Source organism: Condylura cristata, unplaced genomic scaffold, assembly GCF_000260355.1.
Source record: "Condylura cristata isolate star-nosed mole 26May11 unplaced genomic scaffold, ConCri1.0 scaffold00013, whole genome shotgun sequence".
Taxonomy (NCBI): Eukaryota; Metazoa; Chordata; class Mammalia; order Eulipotyphla; family Talpidae; genus Condylura; species Condylura cristata.
The window spans coordinates 14,812,078-14,836,120 of NW_004567114.1; the positions used below are offsets into that span (position 1 = coordinate 14,812,078).

A 24,043-nucleotide genomic window follows, 5' to 3' on the forward strand; every position below is an offset into this window, starting at 1 on the left:
ATATATATATATATATTTTCTTTAGAGAGAAAATACTATTTCTCATGTGGCTGTTCAATTCTTAGAATTTAAATAATAAAGGAAATAACAGAAAGTATATAACATAGGCAATCACAGTAAAGAGGAAAAGGCTCCAGAGTAAGCACTTTTCTCACCTCAAATATCTCAAAAGCAGCCATGCCATGTCATTAGCAGAACTAAAGAAACACACTGGCAAAATTCCCACAAGGATGTACTAACATTTACACTGTTGAGCATTAGTGCAAAGTTTCATCTATGAAAACTGATCTTTTTCCCAGAAGTCCTTTATGTCAACTGTGTAATGGAAAGATTAGAAAACAAATTCCTTGAACAATTGGCATGCTGTCTTCAAATGCTTTTCATTCCTTCCTATTAATGATCAGGAAGATGCAAGTGAGACCCAACTGCTGGGGAGGTTCTAGTTTGGCCAACTCTAAATTACAATTCAGCAGAACTATGAAATTTTAGGTATATTTTAAGCAAAACATGAACAAATGTTGATAAAACTTACTGAATCATTCTCATAACTCTTATAATAAAGTGAAACATTCAGATCCACTGAGAAGGGAGAACAGTATATGAAGAACTATGTTCACAAATATCTTTGTTTTCTTCCTAATTATTTGTGTTTTGGGTAGTTGGAAGGGCATGAGGGAAGATCAGGAACAAGGCCATATTGGAATAGACGTCAAGTTCTCCTAACTTCTGAAGGACATTCATCATTCTGCCTAGAACTTGGACCTATTATTCCTCCTTTTCTGACTTTCTATAATCCATAATGTTTTCATCAGTACAGAAGTTGTATATAATCTTGTGCATGTATTTGAAAGAATTTTATCCCCATTTTATAAAAAGAGGCACTTTATTTTAAGCGTATTCACCACCCAATAGTAAAAATAGTGAAAACAAAAACAAGAAAAATATTACCTTATGTATTGATAAAATTTCCCCATGAGTTAGAAAGCAGTAGTCTTTAAATTTAATCTCAGAGTTTGAAAGTATTTACAAAGTGATAGATAATTTGGGAAGGAAGAATGATATCCACAGAAAATGGGCTCTTTCCTTGCAATATCAAAACATTTTTATAGAATAATTTAATTTTAATCCTAAAATTCTAGTTAACAAGAGGAAATGTCGTCCACATGGTTTCTTTTCATCTAAAAAATGCAGCATTTGGCCCAATATGTTTCTTCTTTCCTCTAAAGGAACTTTGCATACTGTTTGTGATAAACTGCTGAATAACAATATTCAAAATGCAAAAAAGGCTAAAGATTATATAAAAAACACTGAGTCAACCATTCAAGTTGGTATTCTAGAATAAACTATGTTAAATACAATAAGGACTTATTAAATTCATATCACTATGACTTATTGCAAATACTACTTTAGACACAGGATATACACATACTTTTTAAAAACAAAACAAAAAAAATGTATAACTATAAAAAAAGAAAAAAGATGGATTGCTTAGTTTTTTTTTTTTAAATGAGATCATTTTTCCCAAATAAAATTATTGTCCAATATTATTAATGAACAATTTTCCACTTTATTTAATTTTAGTAAATTAGACTGTTCTTGGCAACAGAATGTCTCCAGCTTATTCTTAATTTGATCCTTGTCTGTTCAGGCCTGATGGGGAAGACAAATGGAGATGGTGCAGACCCCGGGCTCTGTACTGTTTCTGCTGTAAAAATGCTTATCAAGTTTATGGTTTGCAAATCAATGGAGCATCACCACTCCTTCATATTTTTTTTTTTTTTTTGGAGGTCAAACTAAGTCCCTTTCAGCATGGTTCAGATGAAGCTGAGTAACTTCTTTTCCCATTATTTCTTCATGTTAAATGATCCAAACACCATCTCACTTCAAGGACTGATTATTTTTCAGTAATATAAATGAGACTCCTGTACTTACCTCGATTAAGAAGCAACTTGGTGTTAGCAAACAGTGTTTCCCTACAGGCGCATTCCACTGTCCCCCCATTCTTTTGTGTACTAGGTTAAAACGGTGACTGTTGGATATCTTACCAAAGAAGAAGGGCTACAAAGCCTGCTGCAGAGGGACTTCAGTAAGGGGCACAGATTTTTCCCCAAACATATATTGAGTGCATCATCAGTTCCACTGAGAGTTGAGGACATGCAAGAAGAAAGCGTCCTGACTGAACGAGGAGAGACAGTCAGATTATGTCCCAGATGAGCTTATTTTCTAGCTGTGTCATCTTTGGCAACTGCACGAATTTTGAGATGCCTCAGTTTTGTCATGTGACAATGGGAAATTAACATTTACCTTATATAAAATACAGTATGAACTTTAAGGAAAATTAAATCATCTTACAACCACATCTTCTCCTCATCATCGTTATGTAATAAATGGAAACTCCTATTCTAATTTTTAAAACTTTCTTTTTTTTTTTTTCCTGAGTCATTTGCAGAGTTTTAATAGAGAATGTTTTGAGAGCTATTGTGATGCTCAAGCAAGGTGTACCCAAATTTCTAAAGAGACCTATTAAGGAAACCCTTTTTTACTAGTTTTCAGTATAACATCAAATAAGTATGGGAGGAAAATGCATGTCTAATGATATCTAACAGTGTGGACCCCTAAAAGCTTTCCCATTTATGTTGTATTTTCCCATGAAAACTCTCATTGCATCATTCTTTAGAGTGCTTCAAATCAAACATGCTCAGTTTACAAGTCAAATGATTCCCACATGCCAGAGGCATAAACAATGATCTTAAATTAAAAAAGAAATAACAAGTGCTTATTATTCTGTCTTTGAAAAGCAATGAGCTTTGTGTTAGGAATTAATACATACATTTTTTTTCTTTCTTTCTGCCAGTATCAAAGTATTCTGTGGGCATTTCCCTAACCTTGTTTGATGTTGAAAAGGTGGGAGGAGATTAAATTCACATCCCTGAGGCTCTTTGGTTCTGCTTGGATACCTGGTGGGTGGGAAATGGCTCTGTGAAAGCAGTAGAGATTTCTTGCAGGGAGCACCTGGAAAAAAGTCTGAAGTGTTATGTCTGGTTGCTATTCTAAATATTAGTCCTGTCTTGCACCTTAACACTTGCAGACAAAGATATGTCAGCAATTCTATACTTTGCAATAACAGATTTTAGCATCCCTCAGCTGTGTAGGGAAGAGAGGTTTGCATACTGCCATTTGGGCAAAACTACAGCCAGTCACCTGAAGTCTGTAAAATCACTGGAAGACAGAAGAGTCAAATGTCAGTCTGTCAACCCCTTTGAGGAAGATGGACAGAACTATCAATAAGCCAATAAAGCAAAGGCAGGGTGATGCAAAACAGCAGCGCCTGTGACAGGGAGCTCTCTGCATGAGTGACAGGGCAGTAGTCAATAAGGCAGCTTATTACAGCCCAAGCTGATAAGTGATATCATTGTCAATAAGCAGAAACTGAGCCACCTGGGAGAATTTGCGTCCCTTCAATCAGGAACTTAGAGTGGGTGGGTGGTGAATGTGGCTCTGTGTCACATCCTAGGAATGGTATAAACTAATTTTTCACTTTCTCTGACAACTGTGGTTCAGGTGCACGAGGAAAATGTATACACACCTGGACCAAGGCTTTCCTGAGTTTATGCTGCATGACAAGTTGGGGATAGAGAACTACTGTCTACAACTTAAACTTTGCGTCACACCACTCTTTCAAGTTTTTCACCAAATCAATAAAATTTCATTTTTTAAGAAATATTATTTTTAAAATATATTTTTTATCTGAGCCCAATTTGGTGAAAATGCAGCTCTCAGAGTTTCTATATCTTTTGGATTTATTTATTTATACATACAAGAACTGGGTACAGACCAGAAGTGTGTGGGATGGGAGGTGGAGGGCGGTGAGAGAGTTCACCAGAGCAGAGTGGTGAACAGAACAGGCAAATGGACTGAAATATACTGCTGATGGGACCTGCAGGCAGGTCAGGAGAGGTCTGCCACACCATGTGGGTCACCTCCCTGGCCAGGGATCGAACTCATATTGCCGTGACTGTGGATTGCTTCATAATGCTGTGCCTTAACCCTCTGCACCATCAGGAAGAGCACTCAAATGTTCTATTTTTACTTTCATGTACTCATCAGAAACCATTACTTTATTAATAAATAGTATATTCTGCCTCATGGTCAAGATGTGAAAAATTACTTCACACTTGTCTATAGATTCATGCATTCTGTACAATGAAGTAAAGTAAGCTTAGAAAACACTGGAGAGAGTTTCATACAGGCTGTAGGAAGCCAAGATTCCTGACATTTGGAGATGCTGTCTTCAATCTCAAAGAGTTCTAATTTATAGAACAAAACAAGGCATTCCAAATTGTCAAAATTTCAAAATTTTCAAAAATTGGAACATGTTTCCAACAAATTATATGTTTTGTAGCTGTGGCTTTTCCATTATACTATTTGGCAAAATGCAATGAAGAGATGATCTAAAGGAAATCCATGTCATTATTTAGAAATGCTTTCACAAAACAGAGACAGCTAACTCAGGTTCATTGGTACAGATATAAGGACTGAATCTGTCACTGCACTGATGTTCTGGCAGCTAAGGGCTCACTACCAGGTGCATGAGAACAATTTATGACATCAGGGTTTGAGACAAAGGATAAAAATATTGACTGTTTATCAGTTGGCAAAGAGGCAAAAGGAAAACTTAATCTATGTCCACACCTGAGAAAGGAAATGAGGTTTGGCAGGTTTGGGCTACCAAGACTCAGAATAAAGGAGTTACATTTTATTGGCAACACAGTGGGTTAATTCCAAAGAAATGTAGACTTGATTGAAGTTCACTGACTAGTTAAAGGGCAGTTCACACATGAAGAGTTATGAAGAAGCATTTCTTCAGCTAACAGGGGTTTGAATTTGTATTGAAAACCTGTCATCCCTAGGTAGCCCTTCTCCTCGGCATTTGTATCTCCCAACACCAAGCAGTCTTGGAGTGTAGCTCAAGGTTAAACAGAAAGACTCCATGCTCTCTAGATAATGGCTTTTTTCCCTTTCTCTTGGGTGTTCTTGAGGTATAAGACCTATGTAATCTGTTTCATGTTCACTCCAACCCAGCATCATCAGAGTTACCCTTTACGAAGATAGTATGAAAATTTCAAGACATTCAGCCCATATTAGATTACTGAAATCCAAAATTATTCATTCATAAGAAAGTAGGTTGCAGCTGGGAGAACTGCCAGATATGAAGTAGATTTCATAGTTAATTTTGAATTTCAGATACACAATGCATAATTAATGATAATTAATCATAAATAATACTGTAAGCATTATTTAGGAAATTTTCACTAAAATATTATTTACCATTCCTCTGAAATTCAAAGAGGGTGTGGCTTTTTTCTTTTCTTATGTATTATATCTGGCAATCCTAAAGCCTCATTTCTGGTATTCCCATGCCGTCTTTGACAGAAGCTTTATTTTTCTGCTTTGGGCTTCCTGTACTTGTCTTGCACAGACCACTTTAGAATTCTCTAATTCCCAACTCTCCTGACCCACTACAGATAGGCACTTTGTGCAGCTCTAATTGCTGCCGTCAATCTTGCCTCCATCCAGATTTAATTTAAGCCTTGAGCTACATTGCAGCATTTGTTCAATTGTTCTGCTTCCCGTATATAAGTCATTCTTTGGCACATTGCTCAGTGGAATTCCAGGTAAAGCTATATGTGACTATAACCCAGGATTAGGTCAGTTATCCTCAGAGCTAGTTATTTCTTCATTTTCTTCCTTCTCTGAATCTACTGAAATGTGAATACAATATTAATATCCCACACATCATGTGAAACTAGCCCAGCAATAAAAAGAAAACCACCTATCTAATAATTTGGCCCATTACAATAATGGATGAGATCATTCAAACTGTAACTTTTAATGGGATGTTTCAGCAGCACTCAGCAGCTAAATCCTCCATCGTATCATGTCTGCTAGAATCTTATGTTATTTGCACCTGTGGCTCAATACACTATGTACCTTATTGCCTTGTTACACTCACCTCTCTCCACCCGCAAGCCTAACCAACCACCCAGAGCTGCTGCCACCCAGAAGAACTGGAAATCTGAATTGCACTAGAAGGCAAAATACAATACTGAAGTTTATTTAACAAACTAAGTTCAGAAGAAATGTCAAGATCGCCATCTGAAACCCAGTGAAGTTTGGATGCATTGTGCTGTATGCTTACTACTCAGGCCCCTTCCGAGCAGGTGAAAGCAAGAACAGACACAACAGTTTTTGTTAAAGGAGGTGAGTTCTATGATTTTCACAAAGGTTTCTAGTTAATTTAGAAAATGTTGATCATGCTATAATAGTGTCTTATTTCCTTCCAGTAAGAACTCTTAACATTTGTTACTAGTCTTTTCATTTTTATTTAAAAAATAAGCATTGTCAAATAATTGTGGTCTTCTAATAATATAGTAATATTATTCATTAATCATTTGAATCTTTCCCAAAACAAAGTCAAATTTCTAATTTCCCTCCTTAGGAAGCACATCATCTTTTTTTTTTTTTTTCTAAGATTTGTTTATTTATGACACAAAACTTGGGTACAGGACATAGGTGCAGGGGCCTCTCCATCTGAGACAGAATGGGATAAGGACAGGCAGTTCTACTGAAACATACTCCTGAGGAGAGCAGCAGGCAAACTAGGAGAGGTCTGCTGTGCCATGTGGGTCACCTCCAGGGTGGGGATTGAACTCAAGCTGAAGCAGCTATGGTTAGCTTCACAATGCTATGCTAAACCCATTGTGACACCAGTGAAGCCTAGGAAGCACATCATCTTTTCCAAAAACAAACAGCACAATTTTAGTTCTGTTTTTACAAAATTTATGTAATCAACAAATCAAAGAGCATGACTCTGATGAGAACTTTGCATGCATTAATAAGAGTTTGAATGATATTCTCAAAGTTTAAAAATGTTAACACTGAACTCAACATAAGACTACCTACAACAAACTCATAACTTTTGGATAGAATATTGTCTACATGTCAACTCAAAACAACTTTTAAAAGAGGTCTGCATGTGCAAAAAAAAAAAAAAAATTGGCTCTACAGACTGAAGGGGATTATCAGAAGAAGACATGGAACTTCAGGAATAAGGAAATAGCAAAACCCATGTAAAATATCTAATTAAATATAAGAGGTTATATTTTGTCTTCTTTAGAGTTTTTAAATATATCTCCCTGTTAAAACAGCAACAACAAAAAAAAGCAATGCTTTTTCACATGATGCTTTAGTATGTAGATATAAAGTGACACTATAGTATTATCATTTAAGTGTTCAAGTTTTAACTGAGTGAAAAATCAGATATGTAAATAGCAATTTCCAGAACAACTTCTAAAAGGTCATGCATATAGATCATTCCAAAAATTTGTTAGAGAAATAAAATATTCTTTTCTGAACATATATTCCAATAGCTTAAATGAGTGCAAGGTAGACAAGAGTTTTGTTCTTGGTAGAATGACAAGTAGATGTCATTCTACATTCTAGTTACCCACACTTATCACTGGGTGAGGCACACACACCCAGGAGCCTCTGAAGTCCCAGTCACTCAGGTTAAAATCTTAACTGCATTGTGTTCTCAATGCATGAATGTAGAATACACTCTTTAATGTGCATTAAAAAGCCTTGAGCTTCCCTGACTGAGTAGGGATGAGGTCTCAGTGCCATCACTGTAAACTTATTTTGTTCTATCTTCTACTTCTCTAAAAAAGCCTACCTAGTTCTCACTAGAAATTTCAATACTGATAACTATGCATACCAGCTCTAACCTAAACTCACTCTAATTAGTCTGAAAAATATTGCATAGCACCAAATATCTGTGAGATTAAAATCCCACGGATTGACCACATCAATGCAAACAGAGACATTGGACTTTTTGCTATTTTTGCAGAAATTGTTAAATGACAATAATCTTGAACAATACTGTAGTAGTTTCTCATTCTGCAGGGTCTGAGTAACAGGAAAACTATGAAAAGTTTAAAATCATGTTGAACTTTTTCTTTCATATCTGAAAGGCAAGTAATCAGATCAACCTTGGTGACAGAACAAAAAATCACAGCCTCATCCGACACGTGCTTCTGTCCTGTTTAACCCACAATATTAAACTTAATGTTTCTCCCAACATCAAAGTGCAAAATAACAGCCCTTCATCAGATCCTGGAAATACATCTGGGCTTTCTGTCAAGTAGGGTCAGCTGGATCATAAAAAAACTCTGACAGATGTGCCAGTCAAGTGAAATGGAAAAGATGAGCTGTTAATTCTTTCTTTCACCCAGAGACTTCTTTTAGTATGAACGTCTCTGGGAAGTCCTATCTTGGACAAGAATAATCAGACTTAGGTTCATCTCCTCATCCCCACATGCCCCCAAAACAGTTTTGACTTGAAGATATGTGATGTCAATGTTATCACTCTACCTAGGTTTGGCTCCAGTTGAAACTGGACTTAACATTCAAAAGCATCATAATTACACTGTTTTTGATGACTAAAAATAAAGAATACATTTAAGCAAAGTTTTCAATAGAAACGTGTCTTGTTCATTTTAACTGACTAAAAGAAGTCTGAAGGGAAATGTCGAACACCACACACATAAGCATGTGAACATGCTTGTGCACACAGGAACAGCCCACGTGGTTAAGTGGCAACTCTACCTCCTGCCCTTCTAAAATGAGAGGTTGACATTCCCTTTATGTTTGTCTCACACAGGACTGTCATCAGAAAGAAGACTGCCCCACACTAGGATGTGATTGCTTTCTGAAGTATAGTTATACTTGGAAAAGTAACTTGAAGAGCTTCATTTTCTCCCATCATATTTTATTAACTTGACAAGTGGGGTCAGTTGAAAGACTTTAGCTATTTGTGTTACTCTTCTGGCAAAAATGTTAATTACATCTTGTGTGAATTTTTGCAGTGACTTTTGAAGACAGACATTTGTTTCTTGATACTCTTCATAATTCATGTTTGATCTTTTTAAAACAGATTTAGTTTCACAGAACAGCAAGGAAGTCATGATAACAATGTCAGTGAATGAGATGATGCTCTCTTTTTTCCTTGTAGCTTTCATTTTTTTCCAACCACTATCCCTTATACAACTCTGACCCTTCCTCCTTCCAACCTTCCTCTTAGCCTAACTTCAAAATAATCTTCAAAAGTCTCACTTTTTTTCCCTTAGTGCCTACTACATAATTCCTTTTCTTTGCTGAATTATCCTCTATGTAAACATTAAATATTTATTATACTGACTCACTTTACTGCTCACAACTTTCTTAAACTTTCATTTTCTGTAAGACAAAATTTCATCTTTCCTTATGACTAAGTAGTATTCCATTGTGTGTCTCTGTCATATCTGCTAAACCGAAAACTCTATCAATGGGCACCTAGGTTGTTTCCATGTTCCAGCTACTATAAACACTTCTGCAATAGATATTATTGAGTTATATATTTTTATCACAAGTGGGTGCTGATACTTGTCAAATGCTTCCTTTGCATCCATCACTGTTATCTCATAATTTTTTATCTTTTCTTTGATTAGCTCAATATATTACATTGAAGTTCAATATATTAGATTGATTGGTTTATGTATATTAAACCATCCTTGAATCTCTGGGATAGATCTCTCAATCATGGCTCATAATTATTGTAAAGCATAGTTGAATTCAGATTTGTTAGTATTTTGTTGAAGATTCTGTGTCCGAATTAATCAGGCTGTAGTTTTCTTTTGTTCCCTTTGTCTGACTTTTGTACAGGGCAATGCCTGTGTTAGGGAACATTTCCTCCTCTTGGATGCTTAGTAATAACTGACGAAGACAGGTATCCTTTCCACATTAAAATTTTGATAGAATTTGTAACACCATCTGGACCAAGATTTTTGGTTTGGGCGAGATTTTTCATTGCTGTTTCAAGTTCTATGGTTGTGATTGTGATTAGTTTACTCAATTCTTCCTGGTTTAGTCATGTTAAACTACTATATGGATGTAATGTTGCTGACAGTAATCTCTCACAGCACTTCATATTTCCATGCTATAGATAATCAGTTCTTCTCTTTCATTTCTACTTGTTTATTGATATACTCTTTCTTTTACTAGCCTTATTCATCTTCTAAAAAAAAAAAAACCTCACAGTTTTATCTTTTTGGATGATATTATAAGAAACCCCAATACATTCTTATTGGTCATTTATTTATTCTCTTATTTTTATTTTTTTCTTCCTTCTACCAACTTTTGGTCTTTGCTGGTCTTTTTCAAAATGGTTTAAGTTTAATACTAGGTTGTTCACAATTTTTCTTGTGTCATAAGGTGGGCTGTATTGCACTTATGTTTCCTCTTATGACATATTTTGTTTGTTTTTTACATTCTGATAACTTGTACCTCATTTCTATTATTCTCAAGATGTTTTAAGTTTCTACTTTAATTTCCTTTCAGTCCAATTCTATTAAGCAGCACGTTGTCTAGTTGCCATGAATTTATAGGTTTTCTTAAAATTTGATTTCTAGATTTATGGCATTATGGTCACAAAGACTACTTGCTATGATTTAAGTGTTTGTAGTTTTATTCACAATTGATGTGTAATCCAGTATACTTGAGAAATAATCTCCCAAGAGAAATACTTTGGACTCTGACTAACTACACCCTTTACGGTGTTGTCTGAAATGCTGAAGTCTAGTGGAGTTATAGCTTCTGGGTTATAGCTTGAGTATTATTGCTTTCTCTTTACAGCTCAAAGATTAGAGCAAAAGTTTATTTGGGGATTAGAATATGTCAGAATAGAACTAATCACAAACAGGTATTGCTAAACTACACTTTTATTTATTAATTGATGTTATTTTCCCTATATAAGTAAGGGTAAAAGAAGAATATTATCTTTAAATTGTTACAAACATTATTCAAGTAAGTTTAGAAACCTGACTTTATTAAATCATTCATGACTCACCAACACCCCAGCTAGCCTGTAGATGGGTGCATTAGAAGTTTCACAAAAAGGAAGTGTTTCACAGTTCAGAAGGCACAAGGGAAACTAAAGATCATTTCATGCAAAATCACCTTCCCTTAGAGGAATGGGGAGACAGTATCTTATCATACAGAATACTAGTGCTAACTAAAATGTCACCCAGGCCTCTCACCAAGCCCCTCACCCAGGCCCCCAGTTTGGCAAAAGGAAGAATATCTGGCGGTAACAAGATGAGATAGCTACTGAGTTGGCATCAGGATGCTGCCCCAACTTGCTGCTTCCTCTCCCACGTAGCCACTCTGATAAGGAACAAAAACCCTGAAAAAAGGGGGCCACTGACCAAAAGGACAGCCTGACTCTTCCACTACTTCCCCAGGCCTCACAGAGCAGGCCACATAAAAGACCCCTAGCCTGCACACTGAGCTGGACTTCCAGGTCCCTGCTGGTGAGGGGCTGGACCTATCCTGCCCAGGAGCACAATACAGCCTTCCCCTTTCTTACATCTGTCTCCTGGCCTTATTCTATCTGAGGGAATTTACACTGACATGCAACTTCTAGATTGAATGCTTCAAAGTTCTACTTTGGGGGAGAGGTTAAAACTACGTTAGATTGGGCCCTCCCTGGTAGCGCAGCGGGTTAAAGCACAGCACTAAGAAACTAAAGCCACTTCAGCATGAGTTCCATCCCCTCCTCGGAGGTGACCCACATGGTGTGACAGACCACTCCTAACCTGCCTACTGCTCCCCTCAGCAGTGTGCTTCATCAGTTGGCCTGTCCTGCTCCCCATGCTGGTTTTGGTAAATCTTCTCACTGCCCCTGCACCTCTGGCCTATACCCCAGTTCTGTATGCATAAATAAAGAAATCTTAAAAAAAGAAGTACTACATTAGGGTTAATCCTTGGTAGCCTAGGGGTTAAGTCTCAACACTATCTTGTTACAGCCTGAATTATATCCCTTGGCCAGGAAGCAAGCCCATCTATGGCCACATGGCACAGCAGACCTCTCCTGTCCTGCCCTCTGCTTCCCCTCAGCAGTATATTTTCATGAATCTTCCTATTCTGTTCCCCACTCTGTCTCTGGTGACTTCTCTCACAACCTGCACTTCTGTCTACATCCCAGTTCTGCAGTTAGGTTAGGTATTAAGTCTGGTGGAGCATAATCTAAATGACTCCATTTAGGGCCTTTTCTTTTAACAAAATGCTCTAAATCCCCTTTAGAATTCAAGTATGTGTTTTTGTTTTTGGCTCTTGGGCTTTTTTCCCATGTGATAGATGTACTTAGGGACTTACTATACTAATTAAAAATAATAATTCCTATGCTAAAATAATTCTAAATATATATTACATGGTTTATTACATTTGCCACAACTTGTACTTGAGTGACTTATAAATTGCCTTTCTGCAAATTGCAGATTATTGGTGAATGCACAGATCTAAAAATGGTAACTCACCTGAGCTGAGTATGAACAATTTTTTTTCACATACCTTACCTTAATTACAATTCAAATGAAACTGTACTAAATTTTGGGATTCTGATTCAGCTCTAGTAAATTTACACATCTTTACCATAGTCTTCTGTAGATTTGGCTCTAAATTGCTAATTGGATTATGCAAGTAGGAATAAAAACTTCTACTCAGGAAACAGGACTTAAGTTTAGGTTAAGTTTACACCACTGCTTTTTTTTTTTTTTAAGCAACAAGTAAAATCAAGAAAGCCAAAATACTACTTAAAATGTATTACTAGCGTTTTGTGATAAATGTGATGTTTAGATAAAACATTTTGTATAAACAGTTCTAAACATGCATGCTGAAGCACTAGATAAATTATCCTCCCTCAAGTGGCAAAACTATTTACAACATTGTTGTACTTATTATCTACTTATTATGTACTCTCTTATGTACTTAATTTTCTACTAAATAAAGGACAATAGGAATTTGATTATTATACTCTCCCCTGTCCCTTTTCCTTCTAAACATAGATATTGCATATACATACATGTGCGTATATAAATATAATAGCAAGTGTGTGTAGCCATGTGTGTGTGAACGTATATGCCACATCTCTCGATACTGTTTTGAAGTCAATACAGGGTCCTTGGGTTCACTCTGAGAAAGGTTTCATCAGAGCTCCCCTTCATGTGGCATGCAGTGAGTTCCCCAGGCGAGTTTCTCCACAAGACAATGGCTCAGTTATATTTAAAGAGCAAGTTTATTAGGGAAAAGGACAGAGGAGGGAAGGACACTTGCAAAGATGCAAGTAGGCAGGAAGAGCTGCCCCAAAGGGACACATTTGCTGAGAGAGGATTGCATGGTGACAGGTGATAGGACTTAGGAAAGCTGCCTTCACTGAAGGAGGTCAGTGCAGAAAAATTCTGGCATGATGCAGGTCACAGGCAGGCAGGAGACTGCTGTCCTGCAGAGGGAGAGGGTGGGTGCGAAGAAGCACCTGCACAGTCACAGATGGGCAGAGGACTGCCACCCCTGGCTGGTGCAGAGACTGCCCTGATATAGTCCTTTTCTCTTTGGGAGGGGCTCATTTCTTTGTGGAGTGGCCTTTTTGCTGCTTATTTTGGATAAGTGTGTGGCATCTCACAATGGGCCCAATCTCTGTATCTTTAACCTCAGGTCTATGCTTCCAAAATTCCCTCAGAAGTCTGATATAACAGTCTGATACCTGCTTGGGCCTTATGTCTTGGTCTCTATGATTGGGTTAATGTTCATGTTAGTTCCTTTTGCCCCCACCTCCTTGCATGAGTCAGGTTTTAATCATGTCATGTCTCCTTCAGGTTTTCTATTCCTTTCCTCTATCATCTCTGTCTTCTTTTGGTGGATTGCATTAAAAATTGAAAGAGTTATTCAAACATAATAACAATATTTAATGGAGATCACATATCATTCAACTCAGAACATCTTTCTGTATAAAAGTTTTTCAGGTCAACAAATAATGTACATACCTAGAATTTTAGCAAATATATCTTTATTCTGATATTTCTGTTGAATATTAATGATATCTACCCTTTCTAATGTCAAATTTCTTTCTCAATAAAGAAAGTCAGTGATCAGACATAAAACGACCGACGTGTATCCCTTTTTACTAAATCTCAGGAATTGCTGGTTCCTATTTGCCTTTTTGTTGATTTGTTGGATAATGATCAGAAATCATATTCTGAACTTTATGTGCCCTGCCTCTTACCATTTCTTAGAGTATTCTATTTCATCTATATTCTCATTCTTTATTGGATCTTCATTTTTTCATTACCCTTGATTTTCAGAACTAGATGCATCCTGTTGTTGGCTTAAAACATCTAAATTTCATAATCTTCTTCAAATAGAATAACTAATCCACCATAGTAACATTATAAATTACCATTTGTTTTTTTTTTCTTTAATATGTATAGAATATCAAATAAAGAAACATTCAAATGTATAAGGAAGAGGATATTTTAAAGAAATATCATTTGATATATACAGCATTCTTATGTTCATTTTCTTATGAACACATGATACTAAATATAGTTAAGGAAAAACAGTTGCCAGAAGTGAAATGATAATAAGTAAATGGCAGGAAACTCTTAGGGAAATAAAGAAAAATGGTCAAAGAAAATCCAAATGTCATTTTTTTAAAGGACAATGTCTTAAGAAAGTGCAATGAGCAATTCTCCTTTGTATGTGGGTCTAGAGTAACTGTGCAGACTGACATGGAGCACAGCATCTGGGATCAAGCAAAGGTTACATAGCTTTGGGGATGATAAGACTGGGCTGAGCATCACCTCCAGGGAGTTTTCAGTTTCTCTTCACTGAGCTGCTCTCAGTTGCCTACATTCCCATTTCTAGTTTGTAAAATTAATCTGCATGCCTGGCCCATTCTCTGGACTGCAGTAGTAGAATTAAAATTGCTAAAAGTGACAGTTATCAAGAAAGACTAAAATGGCAATAAGATGACTTGAGAATATGTTTAGATTACTTTTTAGAAAAATAAGATAGGATGAAACATGTTGACATTTCATAGGTCCTATAACAGAAGACGTTAATCCTGACAAGAATGGAGTTGGAAAATATTCTCATCGGTTTTATGGAGAATTGAAAGATTGGATATAATCTTAGAAGGATCATATTGAAAATGAGGTTTTTTCTGTTGTTGTTGTTACTATTGTGATCTCTCTGTATTGCTTCACCTCAGAAAGTGAATTTCATTCTTTTTGCATGAAGGAGGCAGAACATTATCATACTGTATCTACTAGTAAAGCAAGAACAATATATGTGACAGAGAATAAAGCCATTCTCTAAGATTTATCCAAACTTTGGCTATTCAAGGGTTAGTAATCTCAAAAAAAAAAAATTGAGAGAGATATATGGACCTTAGAAATCAGACCACGTCAGTCTATTTGCCAAACCATAATTAACAACAGTAGTTGACCTTTAAATATGGATAGCTTTTAGTTGAACTACTGACACAGGGTGAGGACTTTGGATATCAATGTCAATCTTTCTCAGAAACTCTATATTAAAATGTATTAAAAATTAAAAATAAAATACTTACTATGGGTGAGGTGTCCCTATCAACAGTCCACAATTGTCATGCATCTTTATTCTGTATCTGAAAAGATCCTGCTAATAATCTCACAGAATGTCATTCTGCATAAAGTAAGCTTTCCAGTGAAAGTAGCTGGCAGTTGCCTGAGAAGGGCAAAATTCCTCTCAGCATCACTATCATGAAATTACTATTAGAATGAAGTGAATGATTCTTCTCCAAAGTATCTGGTGGAATTTGTATGCTGTCTTGATAGGTAGATGAAAGATGTAATCTATGGGGAATTATTATATTTTTTTAGATTTACTTATTTAAACATACAAGAACTGGGGTACAGACCAGTTGTGGGTGTGTGAGAGGATTCGGCAGAGGCAGAATGGGGAGAGAACAGGCAGGTCTACTGAAATACACTGCTGAGGGAGCAGCGGGTGAGACAGGAGAGGTCTACTGTGCCACGTGAGTCAGCTCCCTGGCTGGGGACAGAACTCGTGCTGCAGTGCCTTCAGATAGCTTCATGGTGCTGAGGCTTTACCAGCTGTGCCACCAGGGAGGGCCCAGGTACATCTTTTAGAATTAAGCATAGTAGAATATTTTTGGTGCTACAATTTTGACGTGAACATAAAGATGCATATAAATTGCTTGAAAATGTATCTCAGTAAAATTTTTTGACAAAAGTAATTGGATGAATAGCAAAACAGAAAGAGATGTATAGTCAAACATTTCAGATGGTGAAAGAAAAAAAAAAATCAGAACCACAATTGATCTAGTGAAAGTTCACCAGTTCTATCACAAATGACATTTAATCCCAAAGTGTGAATAAAATAATTCAGTGATTTCTGCTAAATATTTCTGGTGAATACCGTCACAGTGAACAATGAGTACTTTTGCTATAATTTTAAAAATAAAAATCATACACAATCATGTAGGAAAATTAAATTGAATATGACAGACTTAAATTAAACATTTTCCCAAATCTCAACAATAAGATATGATGTGGCAAAAACACAGCTATCTATGCTATCCTAAGTACTAAGCATTCTAACCACTAAGCCATCCTAAGCACTAAGAATCCTATCTAAGCACTAAGAAAATAAAGGACTGAACTTTGGGCCCTATCAATGAAGGAAATAATTTAGTTTGATTTGATTGAGTGTGTATGATCCTCCACATATTTCTTCTACTAAAATAAAATATGGAAGCATCTCAACATTGACTTATTATTCGTTAAAATTCTTTTGGGATATTTTTGTATATTTCATAACCTCATAGAAGCATATGCATCACTACTAATAAACCACTATAAAACTTGTGTTTTGAAACAATTAACACTTTCATTTGCTCACATGTCTTCAGTAAGCAGAGCAGTTCTGATCTGACTCACTCTTGGCTATTCTTGGTTAGACTTGCTTGAATGTCTGAGAGTAAACTTGACTGGCCCTTCTGGACAAGGCTGACCAAATTAACAAATCTGGGACTTAGTTGTGAATGAAAATTAAGGGGTAAATAGGCAACATGTTTTCCATTGTACAGTAGGCTAGCCTTGATTTATTTAGTCTTGTTTCTGGCAGAGAAGAAGAGTGGAAGCATATAACCATTTCCAACATAGTATATAGGAATGGCTAAAATATAATTTCTACTTTGTATTATTGTCCATGGCAAGGAATTAGGGGTGGATTTTAATATAGGCAATATGAATTTGTGAATGAGTTTTGCTAAATATGAGACTGTTGTTATTAAGATTTAAGTTTATCTATTCTTACTTGGATAGCTATAATTATTTCTCCTCTATGGCTTTGGCCATAGTACTAGAACCAGACGGGACTTTGGAAGACTGGCATATGAATCCACTTGAAACAACACTGCTGGAATTATCGCTTCAAAACCAAAGCTCCACAGAAATTCTGACCAAATATAAAATGGTCCTCAGACATTTTCATAAAAGAGCGAGCATTATGTGAAATATTCTTGCAGTTTGCACTTAGAAGAGTTTAACCTTTTGCCAAATGTGCCCCAGCTGTTCCATTTGGATGCTGAGTTTAGCCTTTTTGTTCATATCCCTGCTCAATTTGAAATTTGTTATGCACAATTAGGACAGGGAATCTCAACCACTGAAATTTTTCTCAAGATAATTAATGGTACAGAAAAATAACTAGAAATATCTACATAAAATTGCTGTGCCAAAATATAATTACATCTATATCATTTACATAAGGAGTGCATTCTCCCCCCACAATCCATGACCATCTGGAACCTCAGAATATGACCTTATTTGGAAATAGCATATTTATGAATGCAATCTGTCAGATGAAATGATATTGAAGTAGGGTTGGTTCTAAATTCTAATGCTAGTAACCTAGAGCACACAGAGAGCACAGCCTGTCCAACAACTATCTTGATTTTAGACTTCTAGTCTCAGGACAATGGGGGAATACATTTTTGTTGATTTCTGTTACCAAGGTTATCGTATTTGTTATGGTATCCTTAGTAAGCCAATATAAGGAGGAGTAAGCCAATATAAGGAGAGTAAATAAATATGCTCGTCCTTTTTTAGACACACAGCTCAGATTCTTAATGAATATCAGCACTTTTATTGTAACATACTTTGCATGCCCTTTTAAAAATACAGTTCTATGAGTTACACTTCTCCATCATGAAATCACCACCATAATCAGGATATAAGTTCATCATTCAAATTTATTCCTTTGTCTCTCTTTTGTCATTTTCCTTGTCACTATGTACCTGATTTCTTAATGTCTATTCGATCCTAGAGGAAATTAGAGTAGGCATGACTCTGGCTTCTTTCACATAGTAGATTGTCTTTGAGATTCATTTATGTTAGCGTCAATATCAGTGATGAATTTATTTTTATTACAGAGTAGTGTACCATTGCCTAGATGTAAAGATGGTTTGTTTATCCAAATTCACCAACTGAAGAGTACTTGACATATTTCCAGTTTGGTAAAATTATGGGAATATTAATTATGTTTTTATAAGATTTGTGGGAATATAACTTTAATTGCATCTGAATAAATGCAACAACTGAAATCACTGGGCCATGTATTAAATATTTGCCATATATTAAATTCCTTCCCAAACTGTCTGTAGCATTTTAAATTCTTACTGGCAACACAGATATTCCAGTTCACCCACTTTCATTTCAAAATTTAGTAGAGTTGGGTCTTTTCAAATTTTTTTCAAATGCTAGTTGATAGCAATATCTAATTTTAGTGTTACTAATGATTATTGATGCTAAACATTTTATATCTAACTATCACCACCATTTTTATTTTCAAAGACATATCTGCGCAAATTTGGATTTTTTTAATTTTCTGAGAATTTTTAAAAACTTTATTATTTATGAAAACCCTTTGTCAGACAGGTATTTACACATACTTTTTAATTGTCTATGAATGCTTTTTAATTTTCTTAGTAATATTTTTTTCCCTAAACAGGTTTACTAAGTCATACTGCCATATATTACCCACACTGAAATTGTACGATTTAGCCAGACTTTACATAGGTCTACATCTGTAAAACCAGAATTATGCTCAAGGAAATGCATAGTATTTTGCTCCCCAGCATTTCCTTATGCTCTGATGCTATCTATCTAACCTGGCTCTAACCACTATACTGCTGTTCTCTCCCAGTCACCACTGATCCACTACACTGTAGATTTAAACTTCCCAGCAACCTAACCACATGAAGCAATTTACTAGTAATCAGCTTTTAAATTAATGTTTCTAGATTAAGAGGGATATTTGCATTTCAGTTTTAGAAAATAAGCCTATGTAGTTTAGACTGTGTTAGATTTAGATGTCTGCATCATTTCTGGCCTTCATGGGAGTCATTTTAGCATAGTGATTATGGCATGGGCTTGAGAATCAGACACTTTGCATTACTTCTTCATATGGTAGAGAAGTGATCTCAAGCAGGATACTTAACCAAAGTACAAAGGCTTATTTGTTTTATAACTGTCAAATGTGAATAATGCCTGTTTAATGGAGGTGGTATAAAAAGTGATTGTGTCATCTGTCAACCTGACTAAGAAAAATACCAAAGATTTTAACAGAAGAATCACTAGTGAAGATAAACAGATAGCCAATAATCACATGAAAGATATTTCATACAATGTGACCCGATGATTAAAAGAGTTACTTACTATTACCGACCTACAGAACAGTCAAAATTCATAGCACTGAAAACACCAACTAGTAGTGAGGATGTATAACAACAGGAACTCTCATTCATTGCTAACAGAAATGCAATATAGAACAGCCAGTTGGAAGAGAGTTTTGTGGTCTTTTACAAAAACTAAACATGTTCCCATCTTTGATACTTGCCCAAAGAGCTGAAAATTTCCTATTTACATAAAACCTTGCACATGGATGATTACAGGATCTTTATTCCTAACTACTAAAACTTGGAAGCACCGAAGATGAACTTTGAATAGACTAAAGGATCTATAAACTGTAGTCCATCAAGTTTAATATTAAATAAATGGAGTATTTAACACCAAGGGAACAGGAGCTATCAATCCATTAAAAAAAAAGTAGAAGAAATATAGGTGGCATTAATAAGTAAAAGATATCAATCATGAAGGATAATGCTATATTATTCCAATATGATAGTTTAGAAAAGGCAAAAGTATGAGACAGTTAAAGATCTGCTTAAAGATCTTAAAGACAGTTAAAGAGACTGCTAGGCTCTAAAAAGGGTATAAGATAAAAAAGGTGACTTGAAATAAATTAGGAGGGGTATTATAGACTACATAAATACATTAATTATATATATATATATATATATATATATATATATATATAAAGGGGGATAAAATAAAGTTGCAGATCATAGTTCAAGGGTTAGATTGAGACTTTCATGCATGCCATAAAAGTCAAAATTTTGTTAATAATAAAGATGTAATTAAATAGCATATATAGTAAAAAGGAAAGGAGAAAATAAAAGAAAATGAGATTTTTAGAAACCCTAATTTTAATAGATGTTCCTTTTCAAAATATCTGAGTGTCACCCCTTGATAATGATAGACATGTCATGAAAGAGATTTTCAAAATTCTCCACATGTTCATCTCTAGAATAATTGTTATTTTGACAAACAATTTTTTACGATAACACCCACTCTAAAAGTTGTCATGAGTTTTCTCTACCCTATTGAAAATTTCTTCAAAACAACTAGTCTTATTTTGAGGTTTAAGAACTGCCTCTACATTTCCCTTTTATATATCCAAGATGTTCATAGTCTCCAGTTGCATTTTGAGATCATCCTTTTTTAACTTTTGATGAGATTTTACAACAGAAATTCTAGAAATTCCTTCTCTTTTTTTTTTTTTTTGAAGATTTATTTATTTATTCATACAGAACTGGGGTACAGGCCAGAGATGCAGAGGGTGAGAGGATTCACCAGAGACAGAGCGGGGAGCAGAACAAGCAGATAGATAAAGTACACTGCTGAGGGGAGCAGTGGGTGGTTCAGGAGAGGTCTGCCACACCATGTGGATCTCCTCCAGGGCAGGTGGGAATCAAACTCACGCAAAAGTGGCTTAAGCTTCTTAGTTCTGTGCTTTAACCTGCTGCGTCACCTGGGAGGGCCTCCTTCTTTTTAAAAAATGTACTTCTATTTATTTATACATATGAGAACTGGGGTGTAAGCCAGAGATGTGGGGGTGGGTAGGATTTAGCAAAGACAGAGTTGGGAGCAGAACAGGCAGATCTATTGAAATACACTGCTGAGGAGAGCAGTGGGTGAGACAGGAGAGGTCTGCTGTGCCATGCGGGTCAGCTCCCTGGCTGGGGCTTGAACTCATGCTGCAGTGACTACAAAGAGCTTTATAGAACTGAGGCTTAGCCCCTTGTACCATAAGGGAGGCCCCAGAATCATCCTTATTCATTTAAATCTCATATGAAAATCTTGGAAAACTTTGCCTGTATGAAGTTCATGCAGAAAATATTTTCCCTGCTATACTCTACTTTTTCCCAAGCTGCACAAGTATATGCCACTACTTCCATTCTTACCAAGCATTTTTATTTTAACTTTTCTTCTTAGTTTAGTAGTATTATATATATGACTTTGTTCTCTTTTTAGTACTGGTTTTAACAACTATGTCTCTAGGCATAAAAAAATCAGTTGAGATGTTTTCATTAGGTTTTCTGATATTTAGTAAAATATATTTCAACCAGCCCTCTGAAGATAAACAGTCAACTGTGCATACCATTATGCAGAAACAACCTTTCTAACAAGCAATATGATGTGACATAGGAGAATTTCTGAAATTACTTTTTATATGAGTACCCTATATTTACTGATGATTAGGACTCATGACAAGGCATCTGTCTATTTTCTTATATTCCTTTAAGACCTTGAATAAAAATATCACTGTGGTATTAATGATGACATTGACAGTCTCTGTATTACAGGGTATTCACTAGAGGTAAATGGCCACTTACCCATTGCCAAGAAATCTGTACATATGAGTAAATTTCAGTTCTCTATGTTGGCTGAAAGTAAATGCATGAGATCATCCATCTAAAAAGATGCCATCAAGTGTTGAATTTTTGCCCCAAATAGGAATGCATTTACTGTGATCTTCTGAATTTTCCAGAAAATTCCCTAAAAGAAGGTGAGTTTTAACCTATTTAAGACTTAACAATAAAGATGATAATCGTCGCAATAACATAAAGTTCTTTGCCTTCAGGTATGTTCTAAACAAGTCTTGTTGCCTGGTATATGTTATCTCAAACAAAACCAGTAACTTCCAGTTTAACAGGTTAAGGGTTTTAGTAATAATACCAGTTTATTTATTAAATTATTCATAGTATTTATTTATTTATATTATTTATTTACATTATGTAGTAAATGCATTTCAGTTGCCAGGCTTCAGGCTACGCACTTTACAAGCTTTATCTGAACTAATCATTACAAAACCCAATTTATTGAAAATGGAAATCCAAAGAGAAATTAAGCCCCAAAGAGTCTTTCAGCATCATTAAAGCATTACAAAACAGTCTTCTTGATCTCACCTACTTCTTGAAATTTAGCAACTTGATTTTTACTCCCATTGTTCCACGACAAGATACTATTTTAATGATACCCAGCTACATAGTAGACGGGTCTAAGTCAAGCCAGAACTCCTAAATTCAGCTGACCTCCTCTAACAGCCTAGCACATAGACTTAGTGTAAAAGTCTCCAAGCAGGGCTCTCCCTGGTGGTGCAGCAGTTTAAAGAGCCACACTATGAAGCCACTGCAGCATGAGTTTGATACCCAGCCAGGGTGCTGACCCACATGGCACAGCAGACCTCTCCTGACCTGCCCACTGCTCCCCTGAGCAGTGAATTTCAGTACATCTACTGTTCTGCTCCCCACTCTGTCTCTGGTAAATCCTGTCACTCACCGCACCTCTGGCCTGTACCCCAGTTCTGTAAACAAAAATAAATATTTAAAAAAAAATTCTCCAAACAACCTCATGTTATCACAACTTGACAGTGCCTTGTCTCCAGCCCCATTCACAACTTCTGGACTGACTGATACTCCACAGACTGTCTCTGTACCAAGCATGCATATGCTGAGCATGAAGGGCAGGTAATCAGCCTGAAACTAATAGAACAGTCTGGTAATCTATTACTGTTCTTTTTCTTCCTCTACTTGAACATTCCTAATTTTTTTTTTAAAAGTCAGTAGATGTTGTACAAATAAATCTGTTTATTTTTTTTATTTTTGTTCTGACCTGTGTTCTTTGATTGTTTATTCCTTTTCCCTTACCTCGTACCCCTTCTTATGCAATGAATAAGTCCTGCACCCAAAATTCGTATTTTGCATCTCTAATTTTCAGCATATCAGAATGTGAATACATTTGAAGGTATGACCTTTAAAGAGGTGATTATGTTAAAAGGAAGTCCTTGGGGTAGGTCCTGTCCAGTCTGACTGATGTTCTCATAAGTAGAGAAAATGTTGGCCCACAAATTGACTCCAGAGTTCCAATACACAGGAGAACCCATGTGAAGAGAGGAGGCCCCTGTAGCCAGGGAGGGAAGCCTTGATAATATGGACTACAGTGTTTTTTTCTTCATGCTGCTCATATTGCAAGTGCCGCAGGGTGGGTTTGCCACAATGGAACAAAAATATCCCTAATTTTCAGTGAGCAAAAAAACAAACAAACTGGTTTTTCATATATTGGCATTCATACTTCGGAACACAGGCCCAAACCAAAAGAATCTGGGCTGTCCTTGTGATAATCCCCATTGTCTGGATATAAAAACAGCTATGGTGGCCCTCTCTGGTGGTGCAATGGGTTAAACTACAGCACTGTGAAGGTAGTCACAATCACCTCAGTGCAAATTCAATCCCAGCCAGGCAGGTGACCCACATGGCTCAGGAGACCTCTTCTGTCCCACACACTGCTCCCCTCAGCAGTGTACTTCTATGATCTGCCTGTTCTGCTCCCCACACTGTTTTTGATGAATCCTCTATCTGCCCCTCACTTCTGACCTGTACCCCAGTTCTGTATGCATAAATAAATAAATCTTAAAAAAAAAAAAAAAA

At 36.0% G+C, this 24,043-nt stretch overlaps 1 long non-coding RNA gene across 1 annotated transcript in view; it reads left to right on the forward strand.

Moving 5' to 3' along the window:
* The first annotated feature begins 5,907 nt into the window (after positions 1–5,907).
* LOC105853563 overlaps positions 5,908–24,043 on the forward strand; it is a 46,538-nt gene continuing 28,402 nt past the window's right edge. The window contains exon 1 of the long non-coding RNA XR_001145398.1: positions 5,908–6,261. This is a non-coding gene — a long non-coding RNA (uncharacterized LOC105853563). The remainder of the gene's footprint in view (positions 6,262–24,043) is intronic.